This window comes from Ambystoma mexicanum, chromosome 10 (genome assembly GCF_040938575.1).
Source record: "Ambystoma mexicanum isolate Mex_15411 chromosome 10, UKY_AmexF1_1, whole genome shotgun sequence".
In the NCBI taxonomy this organism is placed as follows: Eukaryota; Metazoa; Chordata; class Amphibia; order Caudata; family Ambystomatidae; genus Ambystoma; species Ambystoma mexicanum.
The window spans coordinates 1,536,464,929-1,536,478,948 of record NC_090932.1 but is presented as its reverse complement, the minus strand read 5'-3'; the positions used below and the strand labels follow the sequence as shown (position 1 = coordinate 1,536,478,948).

Genomic DNA, 14,020 nt, shown 5'->3' with positions numbered 1-14,020 from the left:
TGGCTGTCACATTGCAGCTAAATGTGACAGGAGGACCGCACCGGTAGACTCTGTCCCCCAGAGTGCACTTGACTATGTGTTTGTTGTGCAGTGTCCATTGGGAAATGTGTGCGGAATAGCCCCACACATTTCCAGGAGGTTTACCTACCAACATTCCATTTCTTTTTTAAAAGTATCAAACCAGCCCAGGCGGAGCGCACACTCCCCGTGCGGATGGTCTAATTCCTCACTCTTGGTCAGGTTCTTCAATTCCTACCAGTCAAGTGGTCTCTTCTGTCTGTGTCTGCACTTCATTTGCACAGCAAACAGGCATGTCTTTCCCATGGCAACAGTGTCTTCTCCAAGCTGCACACACAGACAGCCGTTTCTCAGGCTAAATGTTCTCTTCTGACCTCAGTGGCAGAGCCACACTAAGCAGATGGCTCTGCAAAGGCCCAGGGGCTACAGCAAAAAGCCTGAACAGGGCAAGGCCGCTTCATTTTTGGCAGTGGAGTGGAAGTAGAATTGCAGGGTCCGCCCTATGAGACAGGGTACAAGACGTGAATTACATAAGACCTTTTCACTTTCCCAGAGTCCCCTGAAAAATCGGGTCTATTTTCAAGGACAAGTGCAATTATCACAAACAGGTAGGTATGTGATGGCATGGAAATGTATCGAAATTGTAATGGTTTGGTCAACAGTTGGAACGCTCAGAGACAAATTGATTCACTTCTTGTCAATGTCCTGGCTGCACTGCAGAAACAGCTGGTCGTCCTGGTGGAGCATCACTTCACCTGTCCCCAAAGGAGCCCATTTCTCGATGCTGTCCTCGCTCCTGTGCAATCCTCCAATGGCTCTTTGCATTCTCAAGCCTCTCCCATGTTGCCTTGGCAGCGGCCTGCCCAATAATCTCTCAGGAGGGCGGGGTCACTTGCCAACAGGCCACCGATCATGCTAAGGGAAAGAGCGCACAGGTAGCAGCCTGCTCATTTGCATGTTTACTCCCAGAATCCTATGCATACCTTGCTACTATATTTGCTGTCAGTTTGGTGAGCGCAAGATGATACAGGTGTTCACCTCAACAAATCTCGGCACTGGAATCCAGGCGGTTTTATGAGTTTGACAAAGGATGCTCAGGATGGAGCTTGCTGGGATCAGTGCAGGTTAAATGGGAATCCATTCCCGGGGCGCACGGGCCTCTGGGTCAGGTGCTTTAGCTTTGCGCAGTGGCAGTATCGTAGCTCATGAGGTTTAACCGAGGCGCGATTATTGCTTATTGAAAACTTTACCCAATACCCCGCCATGACAGCTTGAAATATAGCTGGAATTGGTAATTTTTGACAGTCTCTACGGAGGCTGAACCGATTTGTTTGAAAAGGAGACAATGACGCTTTTACTCCACTGGAGAAGACCTAGCAAGAGGGGTGTGTTTTTCGGAACCCATCCCTTCTATTCTTTGTTCTCTCGTGGCCTACCCTCAACAAAGGGGTTTACTTCCAGAAGCTAGCGCATTCGTAAACTCCAAGCGGCGCAGCGAAGTCTATGGAACCGTGACCATGCAGCAGGTGCATTAAGCGCCTCAGTTGTCTCGCTGCCTTCCTGATCTCACGACATGAAAACCATGAGCTTTCAGAACCTAGCAGACAGTGACCTGTCTGCCTTCGATCCTCTTTGCCACATCTGCTCTTGCGAAAGTCATCAGATTGTTGGATGGTTACTCAGGGAGGTCTGGCTGCCACTGAAGCCAACCGCAGCAGAGGGGTCGCTTTACCTTTGGCCTTCGCTCACCATCTCAGTCTTCCCAAGAGAGGCAAAAGGGCATTTCTGTCCCCATGCATTCTATAGACACATATTCACGTGGAGTCAACAACCCGACCTCTTTTGGTGTGACGAATCAACTTCCGGGGCACTAGTGGTCCAGGGAGGAATATCGCTTTCTAGACCATCAATCAGTCCCACACCTCTAGTACACCGGAAGGGGTCCGAACAGTGGACGGAACGTCAGGCTGGTTAGTTGCAACAGAGCGAAAAAACAATTGTGACCCACTGATAAAAGGGACTGTCCAGTCAAGGTTGTATACAAATATCTACTTTAGTATTAATACAACAGACAGTTCTAACACACTACAAAATACAACCCACCCTATAAAGGAAAACAGGGGACAGACAGTTTCACAAAGGAGAGGGATGCACTCTGGATACTGACAGGAGTGCAGTCGGTAAAGCAATCAGTCTGAACTGTTCAAGGTTATTTGGTTGCAGCAGCAAGGGAGCAAGAGGTCGTAAATGTCACTAAGGGCCTTCGGAGAAGGACCAGGGGGACAGAACCACAATGTAACTGGTGTTTGAGATGATCTTGGTACTCGACAGCATCGAGTGGCTTCCAGCATGCTTTGTAGCTCCGGCGACAGAGTTCAAGAGGGACGACAGATGCGGATATCAGTTGGCAGGCAGTTTGGTAAGCGAGGCTGGGCGGACGGCTGCAGGCTGCCCTACCCGGCGGCTCGGGGTGAAGAATCGTTGTCTGTGTGCTGGTTGGTGGATCTGGAACGCTGGTCGAGGGTTCTCAGACGGCTTTAGTGACTGCATCGTGAGAACAGCCACAGTGGTGCAGCCGGTCGCAGTTTGAGAGCTCGACTGCTTCGAAAAAGTCCTTAAAAGATGGACGCTGGTTGATGCTTGTTGTGGCACTCCTCCAAGCTTCTTCTCAATGCTTGGGTCGACGTTTAAGGCGGCCGACCCAAAGCTGAGAAGAGTGTTTGCCGGCAACGGCCTTGTCCTTTGTTCAGAGACTCTCTGGCACTTCCCACCTAGGAAGCTTGCTGGCTTAACCTAGCAGGGCACGCTGTGTGCTGGCTGGGTACCGGTTCTGGTGCTGCTTGATGGATCCTCTGAGTCGGGTATCTCCCTCTGTTCCCTGGGAGATGTTTTGGGAGGTATTTTGCTTCCCTCTTGGAAATCCTGGACTTCCTTCACTGGCGGAAGCCGTGAGGCAGACTGTACCATCACCGAGGGTCCGAATGAGTCCTTCTTCGTACTCCTTTTGAAGTCGTCGGATGATCTGCTTAGTGAGGGGCTCAGCCCTCTTTTAAAGCCAAATGGGCCCCAGTGATTGGAGCATGCTAAGCCTACCTTAAAGACCCAATCCTGGGTCCCCACCACCAATCTTCTGTCATGCGTAAGGTCATGACCAGAGTGCTTTGCAACAGGAAAGGTAAGGGGTGACAACATGTACTACTAAGCCGCACCCATCTTCCTGTCTCCTGTGGATCAAAGTGGCTCTCTGGTTAATTGAGCTCGAGAACAGACTGTCTGCATCAAATCACATATATCTTCCCTCTGAAAGGGGGTGGCCCTGCAGCGGTTGCCTACTTTAAACAGTTGTTCCACACATGACATTCAATGGCCTTCATACAGAGGGGTGGGAGCTAGCTTCAAGCTGACACATTGCATATGAAAAAGGTGTTGGGGTTTCCTGCCCTGTGTTAGTTCTGTGAACAGGCCTCTTGGCAGGCCTGCTTCACTTAACTCTCATCAGTATGCGCTGCCATCAGAGAGAACCTAACAATAGGCAGGGCATATCGATGGAGCCTTTGCTATTTTAAGTAGGCTGACCAGGGCCGGAGGAAGGCGTTGCCTTCCCCCTTCAGAGATGCTTTGATGTACCCATGGCTGTCACATTGCAGCTAAATGTGACAGGAGGACCGCACCGGTAGACTGTGTCCCCCAGAGTGCACTTGACTATGTGTTTGTTGTGCAGTGTCCATTGGGAAATGTGTGCGGAATAGCCCCACACATTTCCAGGAGGTTTACCTACCAACATTCCATTTCTTTTTTAAAAGTATCAAACCAGCCCAGGCGGAGCGCACACTCCCCGTGCGGATGGTCTAATTCCTCACTCTTGGTCAGGTTCTTCAATTCCTACCAGTCAAGTGGTCTCTTCTGTCTGTGTCTGCACTTCATTTGCACAGCAAACAGGCATGTCTTTCCCATGGCAACAGTGTCTTCTCCAAGCTGCACACACAGACAGCCGTTTCTCAGGCTAAATGTTCTCTTCTGACCTCAGTGGCAGAGCCACACTAAGCAGATGGCTCTGCAAAGGCCCAGGGGCTACAGCAAAAAGCCTGAACAGGGCAAGGCCGCTTCATTTTTGGCAGTGGAGTGGAAGTAGAATTGCAGGGTCCGCCCTATGAGACAGGGTACAAGACGTGAATTACATAGGACCTTTTCACTTTTCCCAGAGTCCCCTGCAAAATCGGGTCTATTTTCAAGGACAAGTGCAATTATCACAAACAGGTAGGTATGTGATGGCATGGAAATGTATCGAAATTGTAATGGTTTGGTCAACAGTTGGAACGCTCAGAGACAAATTGATTCACTTCTTGTCAATGTCCTGGCTGCACTGCAGAAACAGCTGGTCGTCCTGGTGGAGCATCACTTCACCTGTCCCCAAAGGAGCCCATTTCTCGATGCTGTCCTCGCTCCTGTGCAATCCTCCAATGGCTCTTTGCATTCTCAAGCCTCTCCCATGTTGCCTTGGCAGCGGCCTGCCCAATAATCTCTAAGGAGGGCGGGGTCACTTGCCAACAGGCCACCGATCATGCTAAGGGAAAGAGCGCACAGGTAGCAGCCTGCTCATTTGCATGTTTACTCCCAGAATCCTATGCATACCTTGCTACTATATTTGCTGTCAGTTTGGTGAGCGCAAGATGATACAGGTGTTCACCTCAACAAATCTCGGCACTGGAATCCAGGCGGTTTTATGAGTTTGACAAAGGATGGTCAGGATGGAGCTTGCTGGGATCAGTGCAAGTTAAATGGGAATCCATTCCCGGGGCGCACGGGCCTCTGGGTCAGGTGCTTTAGCTTTGCGCAGTGGCAGTATCGTAGCTCATGAGGTTTAACCGAGGCGCGATTATTGCTTATTGAAAACTTTACCCAATACCCCGCCATGACAGCTTGAAATATAGCTGGAATTGGTAATTTTTGACAGTCTCTACGGAGGCTGAACCGATTTGTTTGAAAAGGAGACAATGACGCTTTTACTCCACTGGAGAAGACCTAGCAAGAGGGGTGTGTTTTTCGGAACCCATCCCTTCTATTCTTTGTTCTCTCGTGGCCTACCCTCAACAAAGGGGTTTACTTCCAGAAGCTAGCGCATTCGTAAACTCCAAGCGGTGCAGCGAAGTCTATGGAACCGTGACCATGCAGCAGGTGCATTAAGCGCCTCAGTTGTCTCGCTGCCTTCCTGATCTCACGACATGAAAACCATGAGCTTTCAGAACCTAGCAGACAGTGACCTGTCTGCCTTCGATCCTCTTTGCCACATTTGCTCTTGCGAAAGTCATCAGATTGTTGGATGGTTACTCAGGGAGGTCTGGCTGCCACTGAAGCCAACCGCAGCAGAGGGGTCGCTTTACCTTTGGCCTTCGCTCACCATCTCAGTCTTCCCAAGAGAGGCAAAAGGGCATTTCTGTCCCCATGCATTCTATAGACACATATTCACGTGGAGTCAACAACCCGACCTCTCTTGGTGTGACGAATCAACTTCCGGGGCACTAGTGGTCCAGGGAGGAATATCGCTTTCTAGACCATCAATCAGTCCCACACCTCTAGTACACCGGAAGGGGTCCGAACAGTGGACGGAACGTCAGGCTGGTTAGTTGCAACAGAGCGAAAAAACAATTGTGACCCACTGATAAAAGGGACTGTCCAGTCAAGGTTGTATACAAATATCTACTTTAGTATTAATACAACAGACAGTTCTAACACACTACAAAATACAACCCACCCTATAAAGGAAAACAGGGGACAGACAGTTTCACAAAGGAGAGGGATGCACTCTGGATACTGACAGGAGTGCAGTCGGTAAAGCAATCAGTCTGAACTGTTCAAGGTTATTTGGTTGCAGCAGCAAGGGAGCAAGAGGTCGTAAATGTCACTAAGGGCCTTCGGAGAAGGACCAGGGGGACAGAACCACAATGTAACTGGTGTTTGAGATGATCTTGGTACTCGACAGCATCGAGTGGCTTCCAGCATGCTTTGTAGCTCCGGCAACAGAGTTCAAGAGGGACGACAGATGCGGATATCAGTTGGCAGGCAGTTTGGTAAGCGAGGCTGGGCGGACGGCTGCAGGCTGCCCTACCCGGCGGCTCGGGGTGAAGAATCGTTGTCTGTGTGCTGGTTGGTGGATCTGGAAAGCTGGTCGAGGGTTCTCAGACGGCTTTAGTGACTGCAGCGTGAGAACAGCCACAGTGGTGCAGCCGGTCGCAGTTTGAGAGCTCGACTGCTTCGAAAAAGTCCTTAAAAGATGGACGCTGGTTGATGCTTGTTGTGGCACTCCTCCGAGCTTCTTCTCAATGCTTGGGTCGACGTTTAAGGCGGCCGACCCAAAGCTGAGAAGAGTGTTTGCCGGCAACGGCCTTGTCCTTTGTTCAGAGACTCTCTGGCACTTCCCACCTAGGAAGCTTGCTGGCTTAACCTAGCAGGGCACGCTGTGTGCTGGCTGGGTACCGGTTCTGGTGCTGCTTGATGGATCCTCTGAGTCGGGTATCTCCCTCTGTTCCCTGGGAGATGTTTTGGGAGGTATTTTGCTTCCCTCTTGGAAATCCTGGACTTCCTTCACTGGCGGAAGCCGTGAGGCAGACTGTACCATCACCGAGGGTCCGAATGAGTCCTTCTTCGTACTCCTTTTGAAGTCGTCGGATGATCTGCTTAGTGAGGGGCTCAGCCCTCTTTTAAAGCCAAATGGGCCCAGTGATTGGAGCATGCTAAGCCTACCTTAAAGACCCAATCCTGGGTCCCCACCACCAATCTTCTGTCATGCGTAAGGTCATGACCAGAGTGCTTTGCAACAGGAAAGGTAAGGGGTGACAACATGTACTACTAAGCCGCACCCATCTTCCTGTCTCCTGTGGATCAAAGTGGCTCTCTGGTTAATTGAGCTCGAGAACAGACTGTCTGCATCAAATCACATATATCTTCCCTCTGAAAGGGGGTGGCCCTGCAGCGGTTGCCTACTGTAAACAGTTGTTCCACACATGACATTCAATGGCCTTCATACAGAGGGGTGGGAGCTAGCTTCAAGCTGACACATTGCATATGAAAAAGGTGTTGGGGTTTCCTGCCCTGTGTTAGTTCTGTGAACAGGCCTCTTGGCAGGCCTGCTTCACTTAACTCTCATCAGTATGCGCTGCCATCAGAGAGAACCTAACAATAGGCAGGGCATATCGATGGAGCCTTTGCTATTTTAAGTAGGCTGACCAGGGCCGGAGGAAGGCGTTGCCTTCCCCCTTCAGAGATGCTTTGATGTACCCATGGCTGTCACATTGCAGCTAAATGTGACAGGAGGACCGCACCGGTAGACTGTGTCCCCCAGAGTGCACTTGACTATGTGTTTGTTGTGCAGTGTCCATTGGGAAATGTGTGCGGAATAGCCCCACACATTTCCAGGAGGTTTACCTACCAACATTCCATTTCTTTTTTAAAAGTATCAAACCAGCCCAGGCCGAGCGCACACTCCCCGTGCGGATGGTCTAATTCCTCACTCTTGGTCAGGTTCTTCAATTCCTACCAGTCAAGTGGTCTCTTCTGTCTGTGTCTGCACTTCATTTGCACAGCAAACAGGCATGTCTTTCCCATGGCAACAGTGTCTTCTCCAAGCTGCACACACAGACAGCCGTTTCTCAGGCTAAATGTTCTCTTCTGACCTCAGTGGCAGAGCCACACTAAGCAGATGGCTCTGCAAAGGCCCAGGGGCTACAGCAAAAAGCCTGAACAGGGCAAGGCCGCTTCATTTTTGGCAGTGGAGTGGAAGTAGAATTGCAGGGTCCGCCCTATGAGACAGGGTACAAGACGTGAATTACATAGGACCTTTTCACTTTTCCCAGAGTCCCCTGCAAAATCGGGTCTATTTTCAAGGACAAGTGCAATTATCACAAACAGGTAGGTATGTGATGGCATGGAAATGTATCGAAATTGTAATGGTTTGGTCAACAGTTGGAACGCTCAGAGACAAATTGATTCACTTCTTGTCAATGTCCTGGCTGCACTGCAGAAACAGCTGGTCGTCCTGGTGGAGCATCACTTCACCTGTCCCCAAAGGAGCCCATTTCTCGATGCTGTCCTCGCTCCTGTGCAATCCTCCAATGGCTCTTTGCATTCTCAAGCCTCTCCCATGTTGCCTTGGCAGCGGCCTGCCCAATAATCTCTCAGGAGGGCGGGGTCACTTGCCAACAGGCCACCGATCATGCTAAGGGAAAGAGCGCACAGGTAGCAGCCTGCTCATTTGCATGTTTACTCCCAGAATCCTATGCATACCTTGCTACTATATTTGCTGTCAGTTTGGTGAGCGCAAGATGATACAGGTGTTCACCTCAACAAATCTCGGCACTGGAATCCAGGCGGTTTTATGAGTTTGACAAAGGATGCTCAGGATGGAGCTTGCTGGGATCAGTGCAAGTTAAATGGGAATCCATTCCCGGGGCGCACGGGCCTCTGGGTCAGGTGCTTTAGCTTTGCGCAGTGGCAGTATCGTAGCTCATGAGGTTTAACCGAGGCGCGATTATTGCTTATTGAAAACTTTACCCAATACCCCGCCATGACAGCTTGAAATATAGCTGGAATTGGTAATTTTTGACAGTCTCTACGGAGGCTGAACCGATTTGTTTGAAAAGGAGACAATGACGCTTTTACTCCACTGGAGAAGACCTAGCAAGAGGGGTGTGTTTTTCGGAACCCATCCCTTCTATTCTTTGTTCTCTCGTGGCCTACCCTCAACAAAGGGGTTTACTTCCAGAAGCTAGCGCATTCGTAAACTCCAAGCGGCGCAGCGAAGTCTATGGAACCGTGACCATGCAGCAGGTGCATTAAGCGCCTCAGTTGTCTCGCTGCCTTCCTGATCTCACGACATGAAAACCATGAGCTTTCAGAACCTAGCAGACAGTGACCTGTCTGCCTTCGATCCTCTTTGCCACATCTGCTCTTGCGAAAGTCATCAGATTGTTGGATGGTTACTCAGGGAGGTCTGGCTGCCACTGAAGCCAACCGCAGCAGAGGGGTCGCTTTACCTTTGGCCTTCGCTCACCATCTCAGTCTTCCCAAGAGAGGCAAAAGGGCATTTCTGTCCCCATGCATTCTATAGACACATATTCACGTGGAGTCAACAACCCGACCTCTCTTGGTGTGGCGAATCAACTTCCGGGGCACTAGTGGTCCAGGGAGGAATATCGCTTTCTAGACCATCAATCAGTCCCACACCTCTAGTACACCGGAAGGGGTCCGAACAGTGGACGGAACGTCAGGCTGGTTAGTTGCAACAGAGCGAAAAAACAATTGTGACCCACTGATAAAAGGGACTGTCCAGTCAAGGTTGTATACAAATATCTACTTTAGTATTAATACAACAGACAGTTCTAACACACTACAAAATACAACCCACCCTATAAAGGAAAACAGGGGACAGACAGTTTCACAAAGGAGAGGGATGCACTCTGGATACTGACAGGAGTGCAGTCGGTAAAGCAATCAGTCTGAACTGTTCAAGGTTATTTGGTTGCAGCAGCAAGGGAGCAAGAGGTCGTAAATGTCACTAAGGGCCTTCGGAGAAGGACCAGGGGGACAGAACCACAATGTAACTGGTGTTTGAGATGATCTTGGTACTCGACAGCATCGAGTGGCTTCCAGCATGCTTTGTAGCTCCGGCGACAGAGTTCAAGAGGGACGACAGATGCGGATATCAGTTGGCAGGCAGTTTGGTAAGCGAGGCTGGGCGGACGGCTGCAGGCTGCCCTACCCGGCGGCTCGGGGTGAAGAATCGTTGTCTGTGTGCTGGTTGGTGGATCTGGAACGCTGGTCGAGGGTTCTCAGACGGCTTTAGTGACTGCAGCGTGAGAACAGCCACAGTGGTGCAGCCGGTCGCAGTTTGAGAGCTCGACTGCTTCGAAAAAGTCCTTAAAAGATGGACGCTGGTTGATGCTTGTTGTGGCACTCCTCTGAGCTTCTTCTCAATGCTTGGGTCGACGTTTAAGGCGGCCGACCCAAAGCTGAGAAGAGTGTTTGCCGGCAACGGCCTTGTCCTTTGTTCAGAGACTCTCTGGCACTTCCCACCTAGGAAGCTTGCTGGCTTAACCTAGCAGGGCACGCTGTGTGCTGGCTGGGTACCGGTTCTGGTGCTGCTTGATGGATCCTCTGAGTCGGGTATCTCCCTCTGTTCCCTGGGAGATGTTTTGGGAGGTATTTTGCTTCCCTCTTGGAAATCTTGGACTTCCTTCACTGGCGGAAGCCGTGAGGCAGACTGTACCATCACCGAGGGTCCGAATGAGTCCTTCTTCGTACTCCTTTTGAAGTCGTCGGATGATCTGCTTAGTGAGGGGCTCAGCCCTCTTTTAAAGCCAAATGGGCCCCAGTGATTGGAGCATGCTAAGCCTACCTTAAAGACCCAATCCTGGGTCCCCACCACCAATCTTCTGTCATGCGTAAGGTCATGACCAGAGTGCTTTGCAACAGGAAAGGTAAGGGGTGACAACATGTACTACTAAGCCGCACCCATCTTCCTGTCTCCTGTGGATCAAAGTGGCTCTCTGGTTAATTGAGCTCGAGAACAGACTGTCTGCATCAAATCACATATATCTTCCCTCTGAAAGGGGGTGGCCCTGCAGCGGTTGCCTACTGTAAACAGTTGTTCCACACATGACATTCAATGGCCTTCATACAGAGGGGTGGGAGCTAGCTTCAAGCTGACACATTGCATATGAAAAAGGTGTTGGGGTTTCCTGCCCTGTGTTAGTTCTGTGAACAGGCCTCTTGGCAGGCCTGCTTCACTTAACTCTCATCAGTATGCGCTGCCATCAGAGAGAACCTAACAATAGGCAGGGCATATCGATGGAGCCTTTGCTATTTTAAGTAGGCTGACCAGGGCCGGAGGAAGGCGTTGCCTTCCCCCTTCAGAGATGCTTTGATGTACCCATGGCTGTCACATTGCAGCTAAATGTGACAGGAGGACCGCACCGGTAGACTGTGTCCCCCAGAGTGCACTTGACTATGTGTTTGTTGTGCAGTGTCCATTGGGAAATGTGTGCGGAATAGCCCCACACATTTCCAGGAGGTTTACCTACCAACATTCCATTTCTTTTTTAAAAGTATCAAACCAGCCCAGGCCGAGCGCACACTCCCCGTGCGGATGGTCTAATTCCTCACTCTTGGTCAGGTTCTTCAATTCCTACCAGTCAAGTGGTCTCTTCTGTCTGTGTCTGCACTTCATTTGCACAGCAAACAGGCATGTCTTTCCCATGGCAACAGTGTCTTCTCCAAGCTGCACACACAGACAGCCGTTTCTCAGGCTAAATGTTCTCTTCTGACCTCAGTGGCAGAGCCACACTAAGCAGATGGCTCTGCAAAGGCCCAGGGGCTACAGCAAAAAGCCTGAACAGGGCAAGGCCGCTTCATTTTTGGCAGTGGAGTGGAAGTAGAATTGCAGGGTCCGCCCTATGAGACAGGGTACAAGACGTGAATTACATAGGACCTTTTCACTTTTCCCAGAGTCCCCTGCAAAATCGGGTCTATTTTCAAGGACAAGTGCAATTATCACAAACAGGTAGGTATGTGATGGCATGGAAATGTATCGAAATTGTAATGGTTTGGTCAACAGTTGGAACGCTCAGAGACAAATTGATTCACTTCTTGTCAATGTCCTGGCTGCACTGCAGAAACAGCTGGTCGTCCTGGTGGAGCATCACTTCACCTGTCCCCAAAGGAGCCCATTTCTCGATGCTGTCCTCGCTCCTGTGCAATCCTCCAATGGCTCTTTGCATTCTCAAGCCTCTCCCATGTTGCCTTGGCAGCGGCCTGCCCAATAATCTCTCAGGAGGGCGGGGTCACTTGCCAACAGGCCACCGATCATGCTAAGGGAAAGAGCGCACAGGTAGCAGCCTGCTCATTTGCATGTTTACTCCCAGAATCCTATGCATACCTTGCTACTATATTTGCTGTCAGTTTGGTGAGCGCAAGATGATACAGGTGTTCACCTCAACAAATCTCGGCACTGGAATCCAGGCGGTTTTATGAGTTTGACAAAGGATGCTCAGGATGGAGCTTGCTGGGATCAGTGCAAGTTAAATGGGAATCCATTCCCGGGGCGCACGGGCCTCTGGGTCAGGTGCTTTAGCTTTGCGCAGTGGCAGTATCGTAGCTCATGAGGTTTAACCGAGGCGCGATTATTGCTTATTGAAAACTTTACCCAATACCCCGCCATGACAGCTTGAAATATAGCTGGAATTGGTAATTTTTGACAGTCTCTACGGAGGCTGAACCGATTTGTTTGAAAAGGAGACAATGACGCTTTTACTCCACTGGAGAAGACCTAGCAAGAGGGGTGTGTTTTTCGGAACCCATCCCTTCTATTCTTTGTTCTCTCGTGGCCTACCCTCAACAAAGGGGTTTACTTCCAGAAGCTAGCGCATTCGTAAACTCCAAGCGGCGCAGCGAAGTCTATGGAACCGTGACCATGCAGCAGGTGCATTAAGCGCCTCAGTTGTCTCGCTGCCTTCCTGATCTCACGACATGAAAACCATGAGCTTTCAGAACCTAGCAGACAGTGACCTGTCTGCCTTCGATCCTCTTTGCCACATCTGCTCTTGCGAAAGTCATCAGATTGTTGGATGGTTACTCAGGGAGGTCTGGCTGCCACTGAAGCCAACCGCAGCAGAGGGGTCGCTTTACCTTTGGCCTTCGCTCACCATCTCAGTCTTCCCAAGAGAGGCAAAAGGGCATTTCTGTCCCCATGCATTCTATAGACACATATTCACGTGGAGTCAACAACCCGACCTCTCTTGGTGTGGCGAATCAACTTCCGGGGCACTAGTGGTCCAGGGAGGAATATCGCTTTCTAGACCATCAATCAGTCCCACACCTCTAGTACACCGGAAGGGGTCCGAACAGTGGACGGAACGTCAGGCTGGTTAGTTGCAACAGAGCGAAAAAACAATTGTGACCCACTGATAAAAGGGACTGTCCAGTCAAGGTTGTATACAAATATCTACTTTAGTATTAATACAACAGACAGTTCTAACACACTACAAAATACAACCCACCCTATAAAGGAAAACAGGGGACAGACAGTTTCACAAAGGAGAGGGATGCACTCTGGATACTGACAGGAGTGCAGTCGGTAAAGCAATCAGTCTGAACTGTTCAAGGTTATTTGGTTGCAGCAGCAAGGGAGCAAGAGGTCGTAAATGTCACTAAGGGCCTTCGGAGAAGGACCAGGGGGACAGAACCACAATGTAACTGGTGTTTGAGATGATCTTGGTACTCGACAGCATCGAGTGGCTTCCAGCATGCTTTGTAGCTCCGGCGACAGAGTTCAAGAGGGACGACAGATGCGGATATCAGTTGGCAGGCAGTTTGGTAAGCGAGGCTGGGCGGACGGCTGCAGGCTGCCCTACCCGGCGGCTCGGGGTGAAGAATCGTTGTCTGTGTGCTGGTTGGTGGATCTGGAACGCTGGTCGAGGGTTCTCAGACGGCTTTAGTGACTGCAGCGTGAGAACAGCCACAGTGGTGCAGCCGGTCGCAGTTTGAGAGCTCGACTGCTTCGAAAAAGTCCTTAAAAGATGGACGCTGGTTGATGCTTGTTGTGGCACTCCTCTGAGCTTCTTCTCAATGCTTGGGTCGACGTTTAAGGCGGCCGACCCAAAGCTGAGAAGAGTGTTTGCCGGCAACGGCCTTGTCCTTTGTTCAGAGACTCTCTGGCACTTCCCACCTAGGAAGCTTGCTGGCTTAACCTAGCAGGGCACGCTGTGTGCTGGCTGGGTACCGGTTCTGGTGCTGCTTGATGGATCCTCTGAGTCGGGTATCTCCCTCTGTTCCCTGGGAGATGTTTTGGGAGGTATTTTGCTTCCCTCTTGGAAATCTTGGACTTCCTTCACTGGCGGAAGCCGTGAGGCAGACTGTACCATCACCGAGGGTCCGAATGAGTCCTTCTTCGTACTCCTTTTGAAGTCGTCGGATGATCTGCTTAGTGAGGGGCTCAGCCCTCTTTTAAAGC

The 14,020-nt window shown here is 50.6% G+C and overlaps 4 non-coding genes across 4 annotated transcripts; all 4 read left to right on the top strand.

Moving 5' to 3' along the window:
* The first annotated feature begins 1,194 nt into the window (after positions 1-1,194).
* LOC138496500 (U4 spliceosomal RNA) lies at positions 1,195-1,335 on the top strand. Its single transcript, XR_011278006.1, has one exon. It is a non-coding gene; the product is annotated as a U4 spliceosomal RNA (small nuclear RNA).
* Positions 1,336-4,843: 3,508 nt separating this feature from the next.
* LOC138496499 (U4 spliceosomal RNA) lies at positions 4,844-4,984 on the top strand. Its single transcript, XR_011278005.1, has one exon. It is a non-coding gene; the product is annotated as a U4 spliceosomal RNA (small nuclear RNA).
* Positions 4,985-8,491: 3,507 nt separating this feature from the next.
* On the top strand, positions 8,492-8,632 carry LOC138496498 (U4 spliceosomal RNA). The gene has a single exon (XR_011278004.1). It is a non-coding gene; the product is annotated as a U4 spliceosomal RNA (small nuclear RNA).
* Positions 8,633-12,140: 3,508 nt separating this feature from the next.
* On the top strand, positions 12,141-12,281 carry LOC138496497 (U4 spliceosomal RNA). Its single transcript, XR_011278003.1, has one exon. It is a non-coding gene; the product is annotated as a U4 spliceosomal RNA (small nuclear RNA).
* Positions 12,282-14,020: the final 1,739 nt, after the last annotated feature.